The sequence below is a fragment of the Lepidochelys kempii genome, chromosome 3 (assembly GCF_965140285.1).
Source record: "Lepidochelys kempii isolate rLepKem1 chromosome 3, rLepKem1.hap1, whole genome shotgun sequence".
NCBI lineage: Eukaryota > Metazoa > Chordata > Testudines > Cheloniidae > Lepidochelys > Lepidochelys kempii.
In genome coordinates, this window is record NC_136382.1 from 8,403,416 (window position 1) to 8,415,621 (window position 12,206).

The 12,206-nt window shown below is 47.6% G+C and overlaps 1 protein-coding gene across 4 annotated transcripts in view; it reads right to left on the bottom strand.

Moving 5' to 3' along the window:
* The window catches only part of FBXO16 (F-box protein 16), a 78,109-nt gene that overhangs the window by 55,990 nt on the left and 9,913 nt on the right, over positions 1-12,206 (bottom strand). The gene's annotated exons all lie outside the window — the stretch shown is intronic.

A 12,206-nucleotide genomic window follows, 5' to 3' on the forward strand; every position in this document is an offset into this window, starting at 1 on the left:
GAAATTGACAAGACAGCCAACCTAAGTAACCCACAGTGTCCACAATGACACTGTGTCGCTGTAACTACACTGACATAAGCCCTATGCCTCTCGTGGAGGTGGAGTTATTATGTTGGTGTAGTAGGGCACTTACATTGGTTTGAGCAAGGATGTAGTGCGTACACGGACATAATTAGGTCGACATAAGCTGCCTTATGTCGACCTAATGCTTTAGTGTAGACAAGCCTCTGAGTTTCACTGTAGTAATTGAGTACCTTCCACGTAAAATCAAAAGCAACAGCTAAGTCCCTAGTGGATTTTATGGAGTCTCTGGGTTTTCTGCTTGGGTTATTGGTTGAAGGTTTTTTGGTTAATGTGCTTGTTTCAGGCCCATGGGTATATGTAATATAACACTACAAACCCAGAGATCTAGCTAGGTTTTTATATTGTGCTCATTACCTTAACATCTATATGCACTAATGGCCTGATCCAAAGTCACTGAAGTCTATGAGAGTCTTTCCATTAACTTAACTGGGTTTTGGATCTGGCCTTATTTCAGTTAGGGCTAGATTGTAAACTAGGATTCTGCTCCTGGGGCAGACCAGAGAAAGAACTGTATCTCAGAGAGTCACAATCTGAGCAGGAGCAAATGACGGAGTCAGGATGGCCTTAATCCCCTTTTATTTCCTTGAACATCTGAGTGAAGGCTATGAGAATCTAATCTTTAAGGATGATTCTATGGAGCTTATGAGAAAAAAATCATTTCAATCTACTAAAAGAAAAAGATCAATTTAAGATAGATGGTGGTACGTAATTAAAACTGTTATTCAAAACAATTGTTCAGGTGTTCCAGCACCTTCAACCTGTGGGAAAGGGTAAAGAAATCAAGGGCCTCCAATCACTATATACTGTGTCTAAAAGAGGGCTCAGAAGGAGAAAATCCCTCTGTATCTTTACCTACTTTTTTGGAGGAAACCTTACACATGTAAACATGAACCTTTGCTGACAACAGACAGGGCTATTCCTTCAACTACAACTACAGTAAGCCTATTAGGCCCCACCCAACTCAGCAAGATTCTTAAACATATAGGTTTCAGAGTAGCAGCCGTGTTAGTCTGTATTCGCAAAAAGAAAAGGAGTACTTGTGGCACCTTAGAGACAGACCAATTTATTTGAGCATAAGCATCTGATGAAGTGAGCTGTAGCTCACGAAAGCTTATGCTCAAATAAATTGATTAGTCTTTAAGGTGCCACAAGTACTCCTTTTCTTTTTAAACATATCACTAATTTTAAGCATGTGAGTGGTCTCATTTACTTTAATGGGACTATTTAAGTGCTTAACATGAGGCATGTGCTTAAGAACACTGCTGGATCAGGGCCTTAGACAGCAAAACTTCTGGGGCAGAGGCTTAATTTTATATGTCTACAGCAGCGAGCACAATGGGACCCTCAAGCCTGACTAGGTCTCTGTATGATACTGTCATACTGCTGCTACTACTAACAAATAAATCAAGTGGGTCTTTCCAATCAGGAATTATGTTAAATGCTTTCCCCTGTTTTTTTGATCAGTGAATGACCAAAAGAGGTTTTGCGCAAATCAGGAAGCAATTAAGTTTTTTTTCCCCAAGCTCCTGACACTGCAGAGAAAACAAGCTGCAAAGATTTAATCTTCTTAAAGATAAATGCAATAACGTTGGAGATACTTTTGCACTATTTTTCCTACTAGGTTATACATCATTTTAAAAAACATAAAATGGCTCTTTCCTGATTTTGATGAGCATACAATACCCAGTCCTCCAAGAGTCCATTTGCTTCCTTTATATTTGACTAGCAGAATGAGATTCAAAATGGTTAAGAATTGATTGAAAGCTCCTATCTTCCTGCATTTTAGTGGATTTGTTTTTGGATGTTTGTATTGATCCTGTGGCTTATGGCATTGTTTTTTTTTTTTAACAACAATTGGAGACCTGAGGTCATATGTGTCACTGCACTATGTTTTTGGGTTTTTTTTAAATTCTCTCTTTTGTGGCACCAAATAAATGTCATCTCTACTGGTCTAAATGGTAGTGTCTTTATACAAATATTTGTCCAAATATGTGAAAGTCTTTTTCTTTATCCTCAATCCTATAACAGGCTTTAATTGTTCTGCATAAGGGCCCATCCCCATGCAGCCAGTGGCAGGATTGGAGTCTTAGATTATAATATTCTGAAAATTCAATAATTTCTTTTAAATGAAGTGGCATTAAAAATGTCTGAAGTCCTTAATATGGTGATTGGGTGCCTGTTCTATAAATACTTCAGTATGTTTATTTTAAAGCTTTCATGATGGCAGGATGATTTAGGACTTCTGGAACAAAAGAAAAGCTAACTCTGATACAGTATATATTGCTATCCTGCCATACCTCCAAGTACTACAAAACCCAGAGCAAACACCTTTGTATAGCACTTGGCCGATACAAACACACTCTGATGCTCACAAGAAAAACCTTACAGAAAGCCCAATCCTGCAGGCTATCCAGTCAAGATTCTCTTCTTTCCTTCTGCAAATGCGGCAGGATCAGTCCCAGCAGATCACGCTTTCCTTGAATTTTTTTATCTCTTTAAAAATATGATGGAAGCAGAGGAGTGAAGAGAACCAGTAAAACATACACACTTGCTGTCCTCACTATCTTTTGATGCACTATGGTTTAATAGCTAGATCAGGAGACTCTCTGATAGGACTCCTCATTCCTGGTTTCTTTTTGATGGGGAGTTTTTTAAAGCAGTTATTGTAAGTAGATGACAGGTTGCAAAGTCAAGCACTCCAAAGTTAGGAAATGCCAGAATTAAGGTTGCCTGTGTAACCTTAATTTGGCTTTCTTGTGCATTGCACTATGATATAGTTTTAACCTACATGATAACATACTATTTTTTCTACAGCACGCTGGCCTCATCCACTGCACAAGAAGGACAGTGCTTACAATAACACTGCAGGCTGGTGAAGCAGTTCAGTACAAATCAAAAAACAAACAAACAAACAAAAAACCAGGGTCAGGCAGTCATGTTCCTGTTCTGAGAGAGAATTTATATCAAAGCATCAAAACATAACCAAAAATAATCCCAACCCTGGTTTCACAGATGACAACCTTCTTCCTACACAGGCTCTTCTTTCATAGAATCATAGAATATTAGGGTTGGAACAGACCTCAGGAGGTCATCTAGTCCCACTCCCTGCTCAAAGCAGGACCAATCCCCAACTAAATCATTCCAGCCAGGGTTTTGTCAAGCCAGACCTTAAAAACCGCTAAGGATGGAGATTCCACCACCTCCCTAGGTAACCCATTCCAGTGCTTCACCACCCTCCTAGTGAAACAGTGTTTCCTAATAGCCAACCTAGACCTCCCCCACTGCAACTTGAGACCATTGGTCCTCGTTCTGTCATCTGGTACCACTGAGAACAGCCAAGCTCTATCCTCTTTGGAACCCCGCTTCAGGTAGTTGAAGGCTGCTATCAAATCTCACCTCCCTCTTCTCTTCTGCAGACAAAATAACCCCAGTTCCATCAGCCTCTCCTCATAAGTCATGTGCCCCAGCCCCCTAATCATTTTCGTTGCCCTCCGCTGGACTCTCTCCAATCTGTCCACATCTCTTCTGTAGTGTGGGGCCCAAAACTGGATACAATACTCCAGGTGTGTCCTCACCAGTGCCGAATAGAGGGGAATAATCACTTCCCTCGATCTGCTGGCAATGCTCCTACTAATACAGCCCAATATGCCATTGGCTTTCTTGGCAACAAGGGCACGCTGCTGACTCATATCCATCTTCTCGTCCACGGTAATCCCCAAGTCCTTCTGCAGAACTGCCAGTTGGTCCCCAGCCTGTAGTGGTGCATGGGATTCTTCCTTCCTAAATGCAGGATTCTGCACTTGTCCTTGTTGAACCTCATCAGATTTCTTTTGGCCCAATCTTCCAATTCATCTAGGTCATTCTGGACCCTATCCCTACCCTCCAGCATATCTACCTCTCCCCACAGTTTAGTGTCATCTGCGAACTTGCTGAGGACACAATTCATTCCATCATCCAGATCATTAATAAAGATGTTGAACAAAACCGGCTCCAGGACCAACCCCTGGGGCACGCCACTTGATACCGGCTACCAACTAGACATGGAGCCAGTGAGGACTACCTATTGAGCCCAACAATCTAGCCAGCTTTCTATCCACTGTGACAAAGTTCCTCCTCTGCCTTGGTGGGTCCTGCGCTTACTGGTGGATTTGCTCACCTCAGAGGCTCACGGCATCCCTCAGTTTGGCCACTTTCGTGGCTCAAATCTGCCATTCATTCACTTAGCCTCATCACTGGCCAGCATGGGGAAAAGGAAGAAGAACAATCCCTGCAGTCTCTGCTGATCCACCTAGTGGATCAGGGAAGAAGCCAGAGACCTTCCCCTCTGGTGGAACCCACAGTCCAGGCCAACTCCTCCGGTATCAAGTAGGGAGTTGAGGGGATGGAGGGATGGGGGGAACCCAGGCCCGCCTTCTACTCCGGGCTCCAGCCCAGGGCCCTGTGGATTGCAGCTGTCTACAGTGGTCCCTGTAACAGCTGCGTGACAGTTACAATTCCCTGGGCTACTTCCCCATGGCCTCCTCCCAACACCTTCTTTATTCTCACCACAGGACCTTCCTCCTGATGTCTGATAATGCTTGTACTTCTCAGTCTTCCAGTAGTACGCCTTCTCACTCTCAGCTTCTTGCGCCTCTTGCTCCCAGCTCCTCGCACGCACACCTCACTAACTGGAGTGACAGCCTTTTTAAACCAGGTGTCCTGATTAGCCTTAATTAATTCTAGCAGCTTCCCAATTGGCTACAGGTGTCCTAATTAGCCTACCTGCCTTAATTAGTTCTAGAAAGTTCCTGAATGTTCTAGAATAGTCCCTGTTATCTTATCCAGGGAAAGGGGACCTGCTTAACCTGGAACTAATGTATCTACCTTCGACCACTCTCTCGTAGCCATCTGGCCTGACCCTGTCACACCACCTTATAGTCCATTCATCCAATCCATACTTCTTTAACTTGCTGGCAAGAATACTGTGGGAGACAGTATCAAAAGCTTTGCTAAAGTCAAGATATATCACATTCGTCACTTTCCCCATATCCACAGAGCCAGTTATCTCATCATAGAAGGCAATCATGTTGGGCAGGCATGACTTGCCCTTGGTGAATCCATGTTGACTGTTCCTGATCACCCTCCTCTCCTCCAAGTGCTTCAAAATGGATTCCTTGAGGACCTACTCCATGATTTTGCTGGGGACTGAAGTGAGGCTGACTGGTCTGTAGTTCCCCAGGTTCCCTTTCTTCCCTTTTTAAAATATGGGCACTACTTGGGGGGGGAGGGATAGCTCCCCCGGTACCTCCCCCGATCGTCATGAATTTTCAAAGATAATGGCCAATGACTCTGCAATCACATCAGCCAACTCCCTCAGCACCCTTTCTGGTTCCTTAAACAGCTGCTTTTATGACCCCTCCCTTAAGTACCTGTGTAAACCTGAGTTAGGAACGCCTCATCACACAGGGAGAAGGTAGTATTAATTGAAAGCAAACAGAGCCCTGCAAAGCAACAGACAATTATCTTAAACCTCCATAGTACATCGTCTGCACCACCCACAATCACCTCCTAGCATTACAAGCACTGCACTCACAAGCATAGCAACAAATATTAGTGGCTTCCAGCTTCAATTGCTGCCTCAAGGCATCCCTGATCCTTATAGCCCCATGCTGAGCCCCTCTAATAGCCCTGGTCTCTGGCTGTTCAAATTCAGCCTCCAGGTGCTGAGCCTCAGTGGTCCAGCCCTGAGTGAAGCTTTCACACTTCCCCTCACAAATATTATGGAGAGTACAGCACAAGGCTAGAAGCACAGGAATATTGTCATTGGCCAGGTCCAGCTTCCCATATAGGCAGCACCAGAGGGCCTTTAAACAGCCAAAAGCACACTCAACAGTCATTCTGCACTTGCTCAACCTGTTGTTGAACCGCTCCTTGCTGCCAAGGTGTCCCGTGTATGGCTTCATAAGCCATGGCATTAAGGGGTAGGTGGGGTCTCCCAGGATCAAAATGGGCATTTCAACTTCCCCTACGGTGACCTTCTGGTCCGTGAAGAAAGTCCCTGATTGCAGCTTCATGAACAGGCCAGTGTTATGAAAAATGTGTGCATCATGCACCTTTCCGGACCAGCCAGTGTTAATGTTAGTGAAACGCCCACGGTGATCCACAAGCACCTGAAGAACCATAGAGAAATCCCCTTCCAATTAATGTTCTCAGTGGCTAGGTGGTCTGGTGCCAGAATTGGAATATGCGTGCTATCTATCACCCCTCTGCAGTTAGGGAAGCCCATTTGTGCAAAGCCATCCACAATGTCATGCACGTTTCCCAGAGTCTCAGTCTTTCGGAGCAGGATGCGATTAATGGCCCTGCACACTTCCATCAAAATGAGTCCAATGGTTGACTTTCCTAATCTGAACTGGTTAGTGACCAATCAGTAGCAGTCTGGAGTAGCGAGCTTCCACAGTGCAATCACCACGCACTTGTCCAACAGAAGGGCAGCGCTCATTCTAGTGTCCTTGTGCCTCAGAGCTGGGGTGAGCTCATCACACAGTCCCATGAATGTAGCTTTCCTCATCCGAAAATTCTGCAGCCTGCTCATCATCCCAGACGTGCATGACAATGTGATCCCACCACTCAGTGCTTGTTTCCCCGAGCCCAAAAGCAGTGTTCCACTGTGGTCAGCACCTCCATGAATGCCATAAGCAATCTCGTGTCGTAGCTACTACGCGTGGCGAGATCAATGTCACACTCCTCTTGCCTTTGTAGTTAAAGGAATAACTCCACTGCCACTCGTGATGTGTCAGTCAGAGTGAGCAGCATACTGGTCAACAGTTCGGGATCCATTCCTGCAGACCGACGAGGCAGAGCGCGCAGTTCATAAAGCATTGAAAGATGGCGCCAAATGCGGATTGCCAAATGCGGAAAGCACAGGGATTGCTGGGATACAAAGCAATGCATCACGGGGTGAAGGGTTCATGTAAATTTCATGCACCTGGAAACATTCAGGGCACACCCTGAGTGTTGTGTAGGAGCAGTGCACACACTGCTCTGTCCAAGGACATGGACCATGGGAAGTCGCTCAGAGGACATGAACCGTGGGAAGCTTCCTTGGACTGGGCTCAAGGCCTGAGAGCAAGGACTGTAGTAGATAGAGGCTGGTAAATAAGAATATTAAAGTCATATTATTTCCTTTGTTGTTTGCTTTTGCGGTTGGAGTATGTAATGCGCAGGGGGGAGAGAAATAAAAGAGAGGGTGGAAAAGCTGACAGGCAGAAGCCCGTCGGCAGACCAGCCTGCTTGCTTGCTTAAAGCCTTGTCTGTCTTGTATTTGAACCGCAACAACTGGCGCCCAAACGTGGGGCCCTCAGCACTCACCTCGCCCGGCAAGGGTTTCAGACGCGTCACTCATCCGCTTTGCAGATCCCGGTGAGTATTTTTCATTGTGGTAAGTATGGGAAGCTCCCTCTCTGCTTTGCAAGTGCAACACTGCAATGAGCTACAGTATTTGCTGCGTAAGGCTCAGCATGATTGCCCCACTCGAGAACTCACTCTCCTGCTACAGGAGGTGAGTGCCCAATGCCCGTGGTACCCTGAAGCCGGAACCCTTAAGCTAGCGGACTGGGAGTGGTTGGGCCAGACATTGCACAAAGAGCCTCGGACGCCCATGCAGGCTTTACATGCCTGGCACCTCTGCTGTGACACGATACAGCGTGTCGCCTCAGATAGACCCTCTCCCACGCCAATAGAGGGGCTGTCGATCTCGCCACCCCCGTCCACTCCTGCAGCCATCCCTCCCCCTGCTTCGCCCCCAGCGCCTCAATTACCACCGCCTCTCCTGTCATCCCCACCGGAGCCGGTGTGTGATCGCCATCCCCCCGTGGGGCCTCATGCTCCGGGGCCCCCCGGGGGGTCGTCTGCATCTGCTATGGGGCTTTCGCTGGTGCAACAAATGCTTCACACAGCGAAGACTCGCTCCAATATTACAGCAGAGGAGCTGGCTGATTTGGTCTCAGTTTGTCCGCATGACCTGGCAGGATGATGGCCAGGGCAACCAGCTTGCAAACTGGGTCAGTTTGCCTTACTCGGTGATCCGAGAGGTAAAGAAAGCGATTCGCGAGTTCGGCCTGACTAGTACGTATGTACGTGGTCTCATTGAAGGACTAGGTACTGGGTACACCCTGGTCCCTGAAGACTGGAGAGCGCTGTTGTGCATGATGCTGACGCCCAGTCAGTATATTTGGCTTAGTGAGTATCGGCAGATGGCGGAACGCCAAGCCCAGGTATATAGAGAGCAAGGTGTCATTTATGAGCACTTGGCAGGGGAGGGCCAGTTTGCTACCATTCAGATGCAGTCTCAACTCCCTCAGGCCGTCTTCTCCATTATTTCCACCTGCGCCCAGCATGCCTTCCGGAAGGTCCCGGATTCAGGCAGGCCTACTAAAAGCTTTGCCAGTATCCGTCAGGGTGCATCAGAGTCCTTTATGGATTTTACCAACAGATTGCAGGAGGCTATCCTCCGACAGGTGGATAGCCCTGCAGCAGCTCAGGAGATCCTGTTAAAAATGGCGGTTGAAAATGCGAACGAGGATTGCCGCTGTGCTCTCCAGGCGGCACAAGCCTCTGGAATTCTAGAGCTGTCGGACATGCTGCGGGCGTGCCAAAACATCGGAACCCAAGCACATAAAGCTCGGGTTCTGGCTGCCGCTCTGCGAAAAAGCGGAAAGGAGGGGAAGCGTTGTTACCGCTGTGGTAAGGAGGGTCACTTTCAGCGGGAGTGCCGCTCCTCGACAGCGCCTGCTCGCCCCTCAAAGAAGTGTCCCAAGAGTCGGAAGGGCTATCACTGGGCTAATCAGTGTCGTAGCGGGTCGGGAAACCGCACGACGGGTCCCCCCCGAACCCAGGGCCAAACAGGGGTGTTTCCCACTCAGATGACTGCCCCTCTGCCTTAAAATCCATAGACTCCGTGAGGGCGGCGACTGCCGGAAGTGCAGGGCTTGATTTGATTATGCAGGAGGACACTGATTTTCGGTTGCTGGGGGAGGTTTGCGCCATACCTACACAGGTGACGGGACCCCTCCCTGCCGGATTTGTGGGTCTGGTTCTCCCTCGCTCACACGCTGGGAAACGGGTTTTTTTTCATCCCAGGGGTCATTGATGCCGATTACACCAGCGTTATTAAGGTTCAGGTGTGGATCCATCTTCCGCAGTCGCTCCCGCGTGGACGATCGATTGCACAATTTATTTTAGTCCTCTCTCAGGTGCCAGCCGCAGAGGATCGGGCCCGGGGCGGGAACGGCTTTGGATCAACGCTGTCTCAGTTGCCGTCTCACAATACCTCCTCTCCACTTGTTGCTCTAACAATGTCGGTCCGCCCCTCGAAACCTCAGTTAACACTTCTCTTAAATGATGTTCCTTTTACAGGGCTGGTGGACACTGGAGCTGACGTTACGGTGATTCGTGATCTGGAGTGGCTGGTCAGTTGGCCAACAGTTCCTTCTAAAGAGTTGTGGGGGATCGGGGGTAGCAAACCTGGGTGCCAAAGTTTGTCTTGGGTCATGGTCTCTAAACCAGGAGGCCGTGCCCTTGCTACGATCCGCCCTTTTGTGCTCCCTGTCCACCTCAATATTTGGGGCTGTGACTTACTTGCAAAGCTGGACACCACCCTCGATATTAATATATAATGGCCCCAAACCCTCCCTCACCCACCTTGCCCTCCGCATTACCATTGGTATGGCAATCCTTAGAGCCCGTATGGACTGACCAGTGGCCCCTCCCTCTAGAAAAGCTGAAAGCACTTCATTCGCTTGTGCAGCAACATTTGCATGCACAGCGCTTGGAGAGCTCCACTAGTCCTTGGAACACCCCGGTGTTCGTTATTAAGAAAAAATCTGGTGCATGGAGGCTGTTACATGATTTAAGGGAAATAAATAAACGCATCCAACCCATGGGCCCCTTGCAGTTTGGGTTGCCAAACCCTAATTTAATTCCTCAAACCGATCAGCTTTGTGTGTTAGATTTAAAAGATTGTTTCTTCACCATCCCCCTTTGCCCACAAGATCGTGAAAAATTCGCGTTTACGGTGCCAGAATATAATGATCAGCGACCTTCTCAAAGGTATCAGTGGAAGGTCTTGCCCCAGGGAATGCAAAATAGTCCAACCTTGTGTCAACTTTTTGTGGATCGGGCCCTCGCCCCTTTTCGTGCCCAATACCCCACACTAAAGGTTTACCATTATATGGATGACATTTTGCTTAGTGGTCCCCAGGTCATGGCACAACAGCTTGAATATTTGTCTCAGATTCTCAGCCAAAATGGCCTGTTAGTGGCACCAGAAAAAATCCAACGCTCTTATCACTACCAATACCTTGGGCATAAGGTTTTACAAACCTATGCTGCCCCTGTTCTCCCGGAAGTGGTCCTACCCCAACCCCTAACCCTTGTTAAATTACAACAGATTTTGGCTCATTTAAATTGGATTCGACCCTACTTCCGTCTCCCCACATCGATGCTGCAGCCGTTGTTCAAGCTCCTACGGGCACCAGGCGCAGTTATTGCCATCACTGAGGAGCACATTGCCTGCATTCGACAGATCAATGCAGCGTTGAGTTAGCAGTTTGTGGATAGACTCACTGAGGTTCGTCCCCTGCGGTTGGTTCTCCTTGCCACCCCTCATATGCCTACTGCAGCTCTGTTTGTACCTCGTACGGACACAGCCGTCTCTATCATAGAGTGGATATATTTGTCATCCACTCCTCCTTGGAACATTTATCCTTATTTAGACGCCCTGTCCGATCTTGTTCGAAAAGCCTGCCACCGTGCAGTGCAACTCACGGGCACTGATTTAGTTGCCATTGTGTTCCCCTTGTCACGTAGTGAATTTGATTCCTTGTACCACACTTCCTTGGCCTGGCAGGTTGCTCTTTGTGATTATGTGGGAGAGATCTCTTATAATCCCCCAAAAGATCCTCGGTTGGTGATTACACAAAAGGTGCCACTAATCGTACATCGTCTTAGCCGCTCTCGACCTATTGTTTCAGCTATCACTCTTTTTACTGATGGCTCTCCACATCGCGGTGTTGTCGCCTATCAATTAGGTGACCCCCCTCATTGGCATTCTTGTTTTACGCTGTCTCAGCGTTCCGCGCAGTGCTCAGAACTGGCTGCTGTTATTTTGGCCTTTCAACTTTTTGCTGATTGTCCCTTTAATTTAATCGTGGACACGCATTATGTTTATCAGGTAATTGATCATTTACCCCTTGCCCTCATTACCCCTCAGGTCAATGCAGACCTTCTTCGCCTGTTTTTGTCCTTACAGTATCTCATCACCACTCGTAATTTCCCTTATTTTGTTGCTCATATTCGCAGTCATACCCCTCTGCCTGGGCTACTTACTGAGGGCAATGCGCGCGCCAATCGCGCGTTACATGGTTAGGTAAATTCCCTTTTTTCTGACCCCATTGAAAGCTACTCCTTTTTCCATCAGTCTGCCTCTGTTTTGGCCTGACAGTTTCACATTCCTGCTGATCATGCATGTTCTATTGGTTGTTTCTGCCCCCACTGTGCCGCTGCTGCCCCTACCTTTTCTTATGCCATTAACCCCAGAGGCACCGCAGCGAATCAGCTGTGGCAAATGGATGTCACTCACGTGCCACAATTCCGCCCCTATTCGTTTTTACATGTTTCCATTGATACCTATCTGGGATTCCTCTGGGCGACCCCACAGCGTGGGGAAGCCACTCCCAAAGTTATTCACCATTTGCTAGCCTGTTTTGCTGTTATGGGTCGCCCGAGCCAGATAAAAACGGATAATGCCCCAGCCTATTGCTCCACAGCCCTCTCCACCTTTTGTGCCCAATGGGACGTCTGTCTCAAACACGGGATTCCTTATAATTCCACGGGCCAAGCCATTGTTGAACGTGCAAATCGCACGCTAAAAACCTTGCTCGACAAACAATTAAAACAAGTTTCAGAGTAACAGCCGTGTTAGTCTGTATTCGCAAAAAGAAAAGGAGTACTTGTGGCACCTTAGAGACTAACCAATTTATTTGAGCATGAGCTTTCGTGAGCTACAGCTCACTTCATCGGATGCATGCCCATGCATCCGATGAAGTGAGCTGTAGCTCACGAAAGCTCATGCTCAAATAAAT